This window comes from Jaculus jaculus, chromosome 7 (assembly GCF_020740685.1).
Source record: "Jaculus jaculus isolate mJacJac1 chromosome 7, mJacJac1.mat.Y.cur, whole genome shotgun sequence".
NCBI classification, from domain to species: domain Eukaryota; kingdom Metazoa; phylum Chordata; class Mammalia; order Rodentia; family Dipodidae; genus Jaculus; species Jaculus jaculus.
Genome location: NC_059108.1, coordinates 129,494,376 through 129,509,184, shown reverse-complemented (window position 1 = coordinate 129,509,184; position 14,809 = coordinate 129,494,376). Strand labels below are relative to the sequence as shown.

Below are 14,809 nucleotides of genomic sequence, written 5' to 3'. Positions count from 1 at the left end.
CATGACTGGGAGCCACACAGAGCTGTGAGCAGGGGGACAAAATGCCCATATTTGATTTCAGAGTAATCACTCAGACAGTGGCATGAAGGGTACAGAAGACTGTCTCCACACTATGCTACTGGAGTCAGGTAACCAAATTAGCAGCACAAACAGTAAGCTATGAGATGATGAGAGTTGAGTCTGCCAGTTTCAGACACTTAAGTCTTAATCCCTAGTTCCCTAGAATGAGAATGCATTTTCTTCAGAGGCAATTAAGTTGAGGCCATATGGGTGGGCTCTCATCCAGCTGGACTGGTGTCCTTATACGGAGAGATACACGCAGAGGGAAGGCCACGTGAAGGCACAGGGAGAAGGCAAGAGTCTACAAGGCAAGTAAAAAGCTCCCTTTAAAAATGACACTTATGTCAGACATCAAGCATCCAGAACTGAGAGAATAAATTTCTGCTGTTTAAGCTACCCAGCCTGTGCTACTTTGTTATATAGCATGGATCAGTGAAAATAAGGGGCGGGGGGAAATGAGACAGATGGGTGGCAGATTGGATGTAAGTGGTTAAGAAAAGAAGTTGACTTTTAAAGGTTCCTGATATAAATAAATGGTAGATGATAATATCATGAACCAAGAAGTCATATAAGAAAGAGATGGACCAGCAGGTCTGAGGCACAAGGTAGTATAAGGCATTTAGAGCATGAGGAGTTAGAGGAGCCAATGAATAGGATGTGCCCTTTTGGTAGGGGCTGAAGGCAGGGATCTGAAGCCAGGAAACAGGGCCGAGGTAAAGAAGGGAAACTGGGAAGCCCCCCAAGGAACAGGGGCTCGCGAGTACACTGGGGAAGGAGAAAGGCAGTGTTGCTTCCCCCATGAAGATGGACAGGAAAGGCTGTGAAGGGAGGGTCAGGTCCGGGAAGAGCGCAGTCACCAATGCCAAGGCAGTTCAGGGAGGGGGCGCCATCTGTGTTGAACGCTGGAGAAGTCAAAGAGCAGGGAGTGCAGGCTGGCAGCTGGGAGGTTCCTGGCGACCTCAGCAGTCACTTCAGCAGCACTGTTAGAGGGGGAGCTGCAGAGCTTCCCTGAGAAGCGAGGAGGCTGCCTGGGCCCACGCTCCCAACACAGGCGGCTCTGAAGCAGCTCGGCCAGTCAGAGCTGGAGTAACGTGGGCCTGCCATGGATGCTGTCATTCTCAGCAGTGGTGGTGAGGGAGGGGCAGGAAGTGGGCCCCCGAGTGGTCTTGCTGGGGTGGTCACAGCCTAGTGTCTCGGGATGCTGGGCCTCTCTACCATGTTAACTGCAAGACAGTCAGACACATAAAGGAATTGTCCTTGTTTCCAACTGAGGTGGCTGACTAGAATTAAGGCAATTCCTAGCCAAAGCATGCATGGTTTTAGGGAACCCTTTGGGGCAGAACCCTTAAAAAGCTTCTGCGCAGTTTCAGTAAGGTAGGCTACATTCATTTGGAATTATGAAGGGAAATGGTAAGTGAATGAGGAGGTGAAGAGGAATTTAGGCTCCTCGAATGCAACATATACATCTCCTCTGCACTCCTTGCCTGCAGAGACACACCTTGTTTAGTATTGTAGCCTAGAGCACACTGACTATGCCAAGCACCCAGTAGAAGCCCAACCAATGCTGAAGGGCAGGTCCACCAGTGCTGTGTGAAAAGGAGAGCCTAGAAACAGGTCTTCGTGGCCTGATGTTCAGATCGTACTCACATACCCACGGAATACCAGCTGATGTCTCAAATGGCCAGAGCATGTCAAGAAAGGAGGTTAACTGGGATGGCCAAAGGGCAAACTCAGGGGAGATGACCAAAAGTATTTGGGAGCAAAGTTAAGAGTGCATACCGAGATATAGGATAATGGGTCAAGATGCTGCTAAAAAGCAGAAGAAAGCTGCCCAGTGGGATTCGTATCTGTATATGATATCTGAAGGCCATTCAGAACAAGGTGGCTAAATGCCTGTGACCTCACCTCAGAATCCTCAAACAGCTTCTTCCACAGCTCACCATGTTCTCCATGGTGATGCATCTTACACTAGTCAGAGGTTAATGCGCAGAATATTTCTATCACCAATGATATAAATATGCTGGTGCTCCTTAGAAGCATTAGTGTTTTAAACTTAATGAAATATGATATTTTGTTTCTTGAGAGTATGACAGTTGTTTTGATCATCCACTTAAGTTGAAAGCAGTCAGCTTTACTGATGGGTGAATTACAAGTACAAGCCAGAGTATATAAAAGGCACCCTTTCAGACTAAGACATTGGGAACTATTTCGTGAGCTAACTGTGCACTGCCTTTCCCACTCTTGACCTCGAAACACTGAGCAGTGGGGACTCCAAGTGGCAGAAAACACTATTAAGGTAGTCATGAGTAATGACATGTAAGTCCAAAAATATAGTAATGAGACTGATTATTACCTCTTTTGTTAAATAGTTTCTATATCTGTTCCTAATCTATGTCTTTTGTCCAACACTACAAAATGCTGCTTAGTTTCTTAAACAAGTTGGGGTTGGGAAGACTTGAGACTCTACTATTTCAAGAAAAAGTTCCTGGAGAACAATTGTAGCCTGCATATGGACCTGCGAAAAGATGTTCTGGGGAATATTTGAGACAGCAATCTTTTACCAGAGAGAGGAACCCTGAGGTAACTGGTATGCAGGGTCTATGCTGTTTTCCACTTCTACAAGGTCAAATCTAAGTCCATATATTGGAAATGCATTCTATTTTTGACTATGGAATAGGAGATGAATTAATTTACTTATTTTTAAATGCATGTACTGGCCTTTAGAAGCTATAATTTACATGAAAGTACTTTTGAACTTTACAAACAGGTTGGAGGCTAACCACTGTCCAAATATTTAAAACAAGGCATTAAATGTGTAGAAAGCAACAATTCAAATCAAAACAGGGAATAAAAATTATTGTAAAATGCCTTCCTAAATCATATTTTTATAAGTTTAACATATTTTCTTATACCATATTAGAATCTATTTATATTTAAAACATTAAATCATATGTATACATAAATATATTGATACTGCTTTTATAAAAATATGAAGGATATTTTACATAGCAATCAATATCTTTACTTTGAGCAGTTATTTTAATAATTATTATAATTAGGAGTCTGACTTTTAATAAATTGACCTTGGAGACAATAATAAATGTGATCATTTATCTTCAACTTCTTTGAGGTCTAAATTCATTTCCATCTTGGCTTTTCTCATTTTCACCTTGTATTTGATTACTTTACCAGGTATATGTCTCTTCTTCCTTTAATTGCTTTTTGTACTTTTTTTTTCATTTTTGTAGAAACTGCTTGTTGCTAAGCAATGCGCATAACATTAAGACATACATTTACTATCTTTGAACATCGTCTACTGGGCATTATTTCCCTTCATTACTTTACCCATATTTGAACTGACATAAATTGTATTTTCTGTCTTATTTCACTAAAACATATACCCCCATATTCCTATCCATTGATTGATCCTCAATAGCTTTTGTATTCAATACTTAGCTCTATTTCTATCCTTCACTATTTTTTATTTTTAATGATAATTTATACATGTATATAATGTATTTTGATCACAATCCCATCTCATTACCTTCACTTAACCACCTTCTTCTACCACTAATCCCATTCTTCTTTCAACTGACATGTCTTCCACTTTATGCTTTTCTTGTGTGTGGGTGTGACAGAGTTTAGTTAGGTTTGCTTGCGTGAGCATGGGTGGAGGATTATTCACCAGAGTGTATGTGCGGCTCCTAGCAGCCACCATTAACTACACAATACTCCTCATTGTTTTGGTAAGCTCTGCTGGACAGAGTCTCACACCATATGACTACTTTTCTTCTTAGTCTATTTTCTTTGTATTCATTCACTTATAGCTAAAGATACTAGAAAGATACCTCCTCTTTTTTAAAAAGTTAGGTTACTTCCTATTATTTTCTTTTTATTGTGTTTGTTGTTCCAGATGCTGGTTTCTTCCAGGATCATAGCACATGCTATTAGTCTCTCCCTGACACTGCTTATTAACCATAAAAATCACATCCTTCATTCAACTTAAATGTGTTACTTTGAATTATAATGTAACTATTTCTCAGTGTGTCACAATGCATTTAATTTATATTATTATGTTACCCAAAACATGCCCTAGAAAAGCAAAAAGAGAGAGAGACAAAAACCAAATACATCAATTACTGACAAACGTGCATAATTTTCTTTTATATATATCTAGATAAACATTTTTGAAGAGCACTAACAGTATACTTGGCTTTTGCCAAAGTAAATTAGCTTGCAGGAGAACTTGAACAGCTGGGCTCACAGGCTCTTGGTCCTGTTATAACTGGAGACGATAATTTCTGAAGAGTAGATGGGATAGGAATCAAAATTAACTGAAATTTACCTTGCATCACTGCATATAACCTGCTAAGGTCCTAGATTTTCTAGTTATAAAGAGAAAAAAGCAAAGCATCTTCCCCTATCACAACACAGGGTTGTTACAGAATTATAGAACACTTTAAGCAAAATTCATTTTATGTAAGCTCCCTAGGATAATATATATACATATACACACATACATGTGTGTCCATGATAATATCCTCTTAGATTAGACTATTAGAATTTTAACTACAATGTAAATTTAATTTTTATTTATTCTAAATATTGCTTGTAAGCATTTCTTATTATTGTAGGACCCTGCTATGTTCCAAATGAAATTGCTTCCACAATTTAGATGTTGAAACACCCATGTGATGCTGATGGAATTAGTATGTAAGGCTTCCAAAAAGACATTCCTTGTTTTGGGAAGACTATACTAAATAAGACCCAGACAGTGGCTCTGCCATGTGACCAGCAGCAAGAATACACTATGAATCAGAAAGCAAGTCCCTATCAGACTCTGGATCTGCCACTGCCTTGGTCTTGGGAAGTGAACCTGAATAGTTTCTCTAGCTTCCTCCTTGTACAGAAAGCGTGCTTAACTGCTGAGCCACCTCTCCACCCCCATATTATTTATTTATTTATATTTTGTTATTATTTTGGTTTGTCGAGGTAGGGTCTCTAAATCAGGCTGATCTGGAATTCAATATGTAGTCTCAGGGTGGCCTCAAACTCATGGCAATCTTCCTAGCTCTGCCTTCCAAGTGCTGGAATTAAAAGTATGTGCCACCATGCCTGGCCCTACTCCCATCTTTTTTTAAAACTATTTTATTTTTAAATTTATTTTATGTTTTATTTTATTTTATTTTAGAGAGACAGAGACAGAGACAGAAGGAGAGAGAGAATTGGCACACCAGGGCCTCAGCCACTGCCATGGAACTCCAGGTGCTTGTGCCACCTAGTGGGCATGTGCTACCTGACCTGGTGCTTCCCTCACCTTTTGGGCATATGGCTTATGTGAGATCTGGAAAGTTGAACATGGATCCTTAGGCTTTGCAGGCAAGCACCTTAAGTGCTAAGCCATCCCTCCATCCTTTTTTTTTTTCTTTTTGGTCCCTTCCCCCCACCTCCACTCCCATTTTTCAAAAAGATGGTTTGTAATTAGTTAAAAGAAATAAAAATTGGACTGAGGAGATGAGAAGGAGTAATAGCGCTCACTTGTACGCCTGCCTACCCATGTTCAATCTTTAGTGCCTACATGAAGCCAGAGGCAAAGTGGCTCCCACTCCAGTAATCCCAATGAACCTAATGCCATGGAAGGTATAACCAGGAAAATCGAGAGGTGCTCCAGTAGCTATAGCAAGAGACCCTGTCTCAAAAAATAAAGTTGAAGGAGGGAGAAACACCCCAAGGTTGTCCCCTGACCTCAATTATTGCCCGTAAACACACATATACATACACACACAAATAAATAATAAAAATAAAAGTAAATTAAACATGCCAGTTAGCTCTATAACCAGCTCTAAAACTAACTGTGACACAGAGCAGTTCTTAAGACAGAGGCTTTGGGGTGAGTTGGCCTGATTCTTTTCTTAGCTAGTCCACAGAACAGTAGGCCAAATTAGTAAAGAACACAAGCTCCAAGCCAGACCAGCTGGGTCTGCAACCTTACTTGACTACTTCCCTAGTAAACTAAATGTGATGGAACCATGTACACCTTTCTTTTTCCCTCTATAAAATGGGGGAAAAGTAGAATTTATAAACAGGGTAAGGCAAAACCTGTGTCCCTTAGCCCTTGGCAATGCCTTCTTCTAGCACATATCTCCTTACTTAAGCATCACCCATGATCTACAAAGTCCACTGCTAGTAGAAAAAGAAACCACAAATGTGCCTACCACCCCTCCTGTGGTCTTCCCAAGAACACTTTCTAAAGTCTGTACCAGAATGTCTGCTTTCCTATCACCTTGTTTATTTACTTCTTAGTGCTTAGACCAATTGGTGATTATACTGCTGTTATTTAGCATAATTTACTTGATTACTGTTTATTTTGTCATATAGTGTTATACTGCAGATCTGTCTAGTTCACATCACACCTCCACTGGTCTTTCCCACTGTACACAAGTTGATAGACGCCTCAATAAATATTTAGCAAAAGAATGAATAAGTGAAAAGGTGGGTAACTGCTCTCTTTATCAACTTCATTTAGAAATATACAAAAATTTTAGTCTTTCCCAAATCCAATATCTCTCTTTGAGTTTTACCTTAGCTATTTTCAGAACTATTCATATTATTAGTCTATATCTTTGGATGTATGTATTTTGAATTCTATCACCTACACAAACCCTGCCCTGATCCCTCTAAGAAAAGTCAAAGTATGAAGTCTGAGGTTTGCACACCACTTGAACACAGCTTCAAGCCTGCTTACAAGCTGGGTCAGCAGTAGGCTTAAGCTTAGGCACATGTATGCCTGCAGTTAGTACCAGAGTTCAGCTTCTTAGAAGCATTCAAAACCCTGGTGTGCTAAAGAACAGAGTTGTATTGAATACACTGCCCTCCTCGCCTCATTCCCTCTTCTAAGCACATTTTTTCTACTTTACAAAAGAAAGGCACATTTCTTACCCCAAGTCCATTTTATATTCATGTATCTCCCATACATTTAAAGATTCCTGGGCTTCCAGAGGGACAAACAGGGCTGGTTTTTGTGAAGCAGTGCACTATAAACTCCTCACTGAGAGGATGGATAATAAGATGATACCCTACCTTATTATTTGTTTCTGTTAAAAGTGGAGCATGACATGAAATGTAGGTGGAACATACATTGAGATGCTCTGATTTCAAGTGGTGGTTTGATTCAGGTGTCCCCCATAAACCTAGGTGTTCCGAATGCTAGATTCTCAACTGATGGAGATTTGGAAGTCAACACCTCCTGGAGGCAGTGTATTGTTGGGGGTGGGCTTATGGGTGTTATAGCCAGTTTCCCCATGCCAGTGTTGGGCATTCTCTCCTGTTGCTATGGCCCACCTTATGTTGCCCAGGGGTGATGTTCAACCTCTACTCATGCCATTGTTTTCCCAGCCATATGGAGCTTCCCCTCGGGCCTATAAGCCAAAATAAACCTCTTTTTTCCCACAAGCTGCTCTTGGTTGGGTTATTCTACCAGCAATGCGGACCTGACTGCAACAGTAAAGTGGTACTGAGGCATGGGGTTGCTGCTAGACACCTGACTGTGTGGCTTTGGACTTTTGGAGCTGATTTTCAAGAGGAATGTGGAAGAATTTGAAACCTTGGCCTAAGAGATGCCTTGCAGTGCTGTAAGTACAGCTTGATGGACTATTCTGGTCAGAGTTGAAAGTCCTGAATGCAGTAAGAACTGTGCACTGTGAGGTTTAGCTTATGAGGACGAGAAAGAACTTTGCTTGGACTGGGCTAGCAGTTTGTGTGAGGTTTGCTGTTATGCCCATGTCCTGAGAAGTTGTACAGGGTTGCTTTGCGTAGAAATGAACTGCTATGAGCAAAGGGATATGGCAGAGAAAGAAAAATCTTTGGGTGAACTGCTGCCCATTCAGCTGCGATTGAGAGATTACAACCTTTGAGATTACACCACCTGACCAGTCCTGAGACAACAGGAAGAATGTACTCTTTTAAAGGGGCCTGAGTGCTCAAGGAGTCCTGTTCTTCAAAGTCCACTTTATTCCCCCCTGGATTTACGAATTGGCACCCTACCTGGTGTTGTGGAGTATAAGAAATACTGGAAAGAGGGTCACTGAGTTTGCAACATGGTCTTGTGTTTTGGAAATGGCCGTGAGCAGTGTGAAGCAGGTTTTGTTGGTTGCCTGCATGGAGACCCCATGAGGCCATGAGGATGAACCATGGGTTGCAGTAGAGACCCAGTAGAGATGTCAGGACCACGAGATGGCTGCTAAGGAAAGCTGCTGGCTCTGATGAAGTCTTCCAAGACTGTAAGTAGCCTAGCTGGAAGAATGGAATTGAATGCCAGAGTCGTGTTGCTGGTTAGAATGATCAGACTTGGAGATTTGTCACTGGCTAGAGTTGTTGGACTTGAAGCTAGAGTTTGATGTTTGCCATAGTTGTTTTAAATCTTGTATTGGTTGAATATTTCTTTGCTATGCCCAATGCCATCTTTTGCCGTGTATTTATTCTGTGCCATCATGGGTTTTCTGAGGTTACTTTTGGGTATTATGGCTCAATTAAACGATCTTGGACTATAGGGATGTATGAACATCATTGGAATGGATTAAAAAAAAACTATAGGGACTTTTAAAGTTAGATGAATGCATTGTATTTTATATCATGTATGGTTATCAGCTTATGGAGGTCAAGGGTGGAATGTGGTGGTTTGATTCAGGTGTCCCCCATAAACTTAGGTGTTCTGAATTTTAGGTTCCCAGCTGATGGAGATTTGGGAATTTTTAACACCTCTTGGGGGGAGTGTATTGTTGGGAGCGGGCTTATGGGTGTTATAGCCAGATTCCCCATGCCAGTGTTGGGCACACTCTCCTGTTGCTATGGTCCACCTTATGTTGGCCAGATGTTCGCCCTCTGCTCATGCCACTGTTTTCCCTACCATCATGGAGCTTCCCCCTCAAGCTTGTAAGCCAAAATAAACCTCTTTTTTTCCCCACAGTCTGCTCTTGGTTGGGTGATTTCTACCAGCAATGTGGATCTGACTGCATCAGATGGTGATAAGTTTATGTAGTGACCTTGATTCTTTTATTATTATTATTATTATTATTATTAAAACTTTTCATTATTATTAGCAACATATTGCATATGAATACATCATGTATTGGTACCCTCTTTTCCCTCATCCCTGCCCCCATTCCATTGGGGACCCTCCTCAGTAAGGTTGCAGGTATTCCCTATGGGGTTGTGGTTTATGCATTGTGGGAGCAGTGATCCATACCACCTTCAAATTTAAATATGGTATAGTAGGAAATGCCTATTTTCTTTTCTTTTCTTTTTTTTTTTTTTTTTTTTTGGTTTTTCGAGGTAGGGTCTCACTCTGGCTCAGGCTGACCTGGAATTCACTATGTAGTCTCAGGGTGGCCTCGAACTCACGGTGATCCTCCTACCTCTGCCTCCCGAGTACTGGGATTAAAGGCGTGCACCACCACGCCCAGCTGGAAATGCCTATTTTCTACAGAATGTGGCTTCTTTACATTTTCACTGTTCATAGAAATGATAAAAAGGCTTAGTAAATAGTCTTGTATTTCTCTCAGACCAAAGTTCAATTATATTCTACATGATTTAAAGGAGGTAGAGCAAAAGTCCTATGGACACTGTAATATACTATCCATCTAGAAGTGCATTTTTGAATAAAAGGAACTGATATGAGAGGAATATTTTAGCTTCATCAAAATTTGCTAAGAATCAGGAAAAAACATTTCTGAGAACCATTACTAAAAGATGTCTGGATATATCAATACATGTTTACTTTTTATTTAGGCCTAGATGCCTAGTTACCTGTCACTACTGCTTCGTCCAGTATTTATTTTTACCGAGTACTTGTTAAATAGAGATAAATGTGTTGGGATTATACTGTGTCTTCTACTGTGAATAATGATCTTAACAAAAAAATCATTAAGCAATTATAAATATTCTAAATCTTACATTAGCTACTGGTACAGAACATTTTCAAGTTTTGATATTAATGTCTGCAGCATCCATCACATTAGTAAAAAGGGAAAATCATATGATCATGCTAACATATGCAGAAAAGACATTGATAATGTTAGTATGCACTAATGGTTAAATATTTTAGCAAAGCAGAACTCCCTTAAGCTAATGAAGGTTATCTACCCTATCCTTCCCTTCCCTGAAAAAATAAAACAAAACATAAAATATTACTGTAAACCTTATACCTAGTGTGAAGTATAAAAGCACTCTCCTCCTCTGTCAAGATAAGATAAGATGTCTATTGCAAACTTCTTTTCATCACAGTGTAGGAGGCAGTATAGGCAGTATAGGAGCCAGTGTAATAAGAAAAGAAAATCAATCACATAGGAGCTGGAAAAAATAAAGTTATTATTACTCAAAGATGACATGACTATAAAAATAGAAAGAATGAACTACTGCAATTATTAAGATAAGCTATTGGAATTAATGCTAATTCAGTGTTGTATGCTAATTGTGTCTACTTCTATGTTGAAACCCTGACCCCCAATGTGATAGTATTTGGAGAAAGGCCTTTGGAACATAGTTTGGTAAAGAGAGCGTGGGTGGGCCCTTACAATGGGATCGATGTCCTCACAAGAAGAAACAGACAAACCGGCCCATGCTATCTTGTCACTATTGCTCTGTAGGATCTTAGGTCCGGAATCCTGGTTCCTCCAGCAGTGCTCTTCCTGCTTAGGTCTGCTTTGGCTGTGCATGGTCTTCTGTGTCTCCATAGGAATTGCTGGATTTTACAAAGCTCTGAGATCAGTATCAATGGGACTTTGATGGGATTTGCATTGGCTCTGAAGATTACTTTTGGTAATATAGTCATTTTCATAATATTGATTCTGCCAGTCCAGGAACACAGATCTCTCCAACGTCTGTTATCTTCTTTTATCCTTTTTTTAGTGTCTGAAACCATTCCGATCCTTAGGCTTATTCTTAGTTTTCTTTTTTTTTTTAATTTTTTCTTTTATTTTTATTTATTTGTTTGAGAGTGACAGAGAGAAGGAGGCACAGAGAGAGAGAATGGGTGCGCCAGGGATTCCAGCCACTGCAAATGAACTCCAGATGTGTGCGTCCCCTTGTGCATCTGGTTAAAGTGGGTCCTGGGGAATCGAGCCTCGAACCGGGGTCCTTAGGCTTCACAGGCAAGCATTTAACCACTAAGCCATCTCTCCAGCCCTTAGTTTTCTTTTTTAAAACCCTTTTTACTTATTTATTTGTGAGCAGAGAGATAGGAGAGAGAGAGAAAAAAATATGTGAATGAACTGCACAGCAAAATCTCTAAGAGCTGCACTTGAATTGCAGACGCATGTACCGCTGTGCATCTGGCTTCATGTGTGTATGGGGAATCAAACCGGGTTCTTCTGCTTTGCTGGCAAGTGCTTAACAACTAAGCAATCTCTACAGCCCCTTATTCCTAGTTTTTAAAATTTTGTTTGGCCAGGCGTGGTGGCGCACGCCTTTAATCCCAGCACTTGGGAGGCAGAGGTAGGAGGATCACCATGAGTTTGAGACCACCCTAAGACTATGTGAATTCCAGGTCAGCCTGAGCTAGAGTGAGACCCTACTTGGAAAAAAAAAAAATCCACTCTAAAATTTTGTTTGGAGCTACTTTAAATGGGATATTCCTCTTCATTTCTTAGTGAGTTCAATGTTGGAATATATGAAAGCTACTGATTTTGTATGTGTTGATTTTGTATCTTGCATTTTTGCTGAAAGAAGTTTTGTCATAGACTCTGTAAGGTCACTTAAATTAGAATTATGTCTGCAAACAGAGAGAACTTCATTTCTTCCTTTCCTACTTTGACCCATTCACGTCCTTCTCTTGTCTTATTGCTCTATCTAAGTCTTCCAGGACTATATTAAATAAGGGTGGAGATAGTAGGCACCCTTGTCTTGGTCTACATTTTAAAGGAAATTTTTTCAGTTTCATTCATTCAGTGTAATATTAGCCCTAGGTTTGTCATATGTAGCATTTATTATTTTGAGGTATGTTCCATCTATTCCTGATTTCTCCAAAACTTTCAGCATACAGTCATATTAGACTTTGTCAAATGCCTCTTCTTTGTCTACTGAAATAATCATATGACTTCTGTCCTTAAGTTTATTTATATGGTGAATTATGTTTATTGATTTGTGTGAAGTACTTAGTTTTTAAGAACACACAGATAACTACTTCAGACCACAGCTTCCTGACCTGAGCAATGCTGGCTTACAGATGTGACTAGACATTCCATTTGAATATCTCTTGGGCAGGCAAGCAGTGTGCCTTCAGCCAAAAGCAATTTTTCTGTTTACATAGATGTGCTTTATAAGTACTCTCAATATCTGTGAGTGTCATGAGGTGAAAAAGATTGTGAAGCACTGTTCTAGAAAAATTCATGCACAAAAACCGCTTACTATAGCATTAATTAAAATACTGAATAACTGAATATGGAAACATCCTTCCACTAGAGACTGAATAAAATGTAGAACTATGAACCAATGAAATTTTACATAGCAACAAAAATGAATGACTGTAGCAGCCACATGTATTGATATAGATGAATCTAAAAAATGTAATGTTGAGTGAACAAAGTCAAGGTGCTGGTTATGCTAACAACACTACTGTGTATGAAACATCTGAATACATGCCAAGGAAGAGAATACACCATTTATGAGTATCAATGTAGAAATACTAAAACATCTATAAGATTGGTAAATATAACAATATAGACCATGATTTTTCTCTTTTAGGAGAAAAGGAATCAGAGAAAACATAAGGATTTGTAATTTTACTTAAATCTTTTTCATTGAAAACTTTAACATATGAACATATTGGTCATATATCCATTGGATTATACTCATAAGTCCCCTCTCCCTCATCCCCATTCCACTGAGGGCTGTCCTCAGTGGGGCTAGCAGTAATCACTGCGGGGTCATGAATGTACCGGTCAGTGGCTGAGGGGAGGGCAATGCCTCAGAGAACACCTTCACACCCTGTGCCTTTTATGTTCTTTCCTCTTCTTCCCTGAGCATGGAGGGTGTGCTAGTGTTGAGCTTTCAGCTACTTCTAATTCACTGCTTTGGTGAGTTCTGAGTCTCTTCAGGGTCTACTGCCATCTTCTTGGAAGAGGTTCTTAGGCTAGCCACAAGAGCAGCATTCCTAATTAATCCACATTATTTTGTGGGCCCTGGTGGGTGTGATAGAAATGACTTATCTCATGCTAAGCTCTCAGCTTTCTTTTCTTGTCATTCTGAGGGGTCTTGGGTCTCCCTGCTATTCATTGGACCTGTATAAAGCAGATTCTCTAACCAAGAGTGAGAGCAGCATGGATCAAAGTGGATAGACATTTAGAATACTTTTTGATGGATATAACCTCCTAGTGTAAGCTTCCCTCTAGGATCTATGACCTTTTAAGCTACAGGCTTCTGACTTGGTTGTCAGTAGCAGACAAAAATTTGCTACCACTGAGTGAGCCTCATATCCAAAGAGCAATTGATTACCCCTATAACCTATATACCACTTTGCACCGATAGATATATCTTACATGGCTGGTTAATTCTGTAGATTGCAGGATCCACTGCTTGTTCACACTGTTGGTGACTTTTATCCCTAGCAGCTCACAAACTGCCTTCCAGTACTAAGAGAGACAGCCAGCAAGCAGGCGGCTTTTATCTCAGTTTCAGCTTCAATGTCCTGCAACCATAGTCTGTGGTATCTTTAGCAGTAGGGTCTTACTACTTAGCTCTGGGAAGTGACCAAGGGCTTTGTATGACAATGGCCTGCATTGTTTTGGTGCCTCACAGGCCTCCCCAATCAACAGCTCATTATGAGAGGTAACACAATTCTGATACTAGAAATTTTAAAAGTACCTTTATTTATATGAAAGAGAGACAGACAGACAGAACAAGAGGTAGACAGAGGAGTATGGGCCCTCTAGGACCTACTGCAGCTGCAAACAAACTCCAAATGCATGTGCTACTTTGTGCATCTGGCTTTATTTAGGTATTGAGGAATCAACATGAACCTGCAGGCTTTGCAAACATCTTTAACTGCTGACAAGTCTCGCTAGCCCTTGGCACTGGGATTTGTAACTTTATGTGTAATGCTCTATTTCTTTTAAAACATGGTGGAAATAGGTTAAATATTAAGGCTGGATAAAGTTAGATGATTGAAATGTGTTACTCTATACATTTTCTCCATTTAAAGCATTTCAAACAGACACAAAATAATCAAGGTATATACTTATTATTTTCAGATTTGGAAGGAGTTGTGATTTGTTGTATTTTATTTAATAATGTATTTGTGAGTGGGGAGGAGTGAGAGAGAGACAGTAAGTATGAAGTATGGCCCTGCAAGGGCCTCTTGCCACTGCAAATGAACTCCAGATGGATGTGCCACTTTGTGCATCTGGTTTATATGGGTGTTGGGGAATTGAACATGGGCTGGCAGGCTTTTAAAGTAAGCATCTTTAACCACTTAGCAATCTCCCCAGTCCATTTGTTGTATTTTTGATGAATTATGGTAAATACATAATCCTCAGATAAAATATAAAGAATCAGGAAACTGAAGCCTGGATGTTGAATATACCTTTTTTTTTTTTTTTTTTGAGTCAAGCCCAGCAGACTGGACTTTTTTTTTTTTTTTTAGTGGGAGAGAGTTAGAGAGAAAAAGAGTTAGTGCAGCAGGGGCTCCAGCCACTGCAGTCAAACTCCAGACACGCGTGCCCCCTTGTGTGCATGTGCGACATTGCGTGCTTATGTC

The 14,809-nt window shown here is 40.1% G+C and overlaps 1 protein-coding gene across 1 annotated transcript in view; it reads right to left on the bottom strand.

The window, feature by feature from the left end:
- Window positions 1–14,809, bottom strand: part of Efcab11 (EF-hand calcium binding domain 11) — a 176,667-nt gene that overhangs the window by 83,095 nt on the left and 78,763 nt on the right. The window lies entirely within an intron of this gene.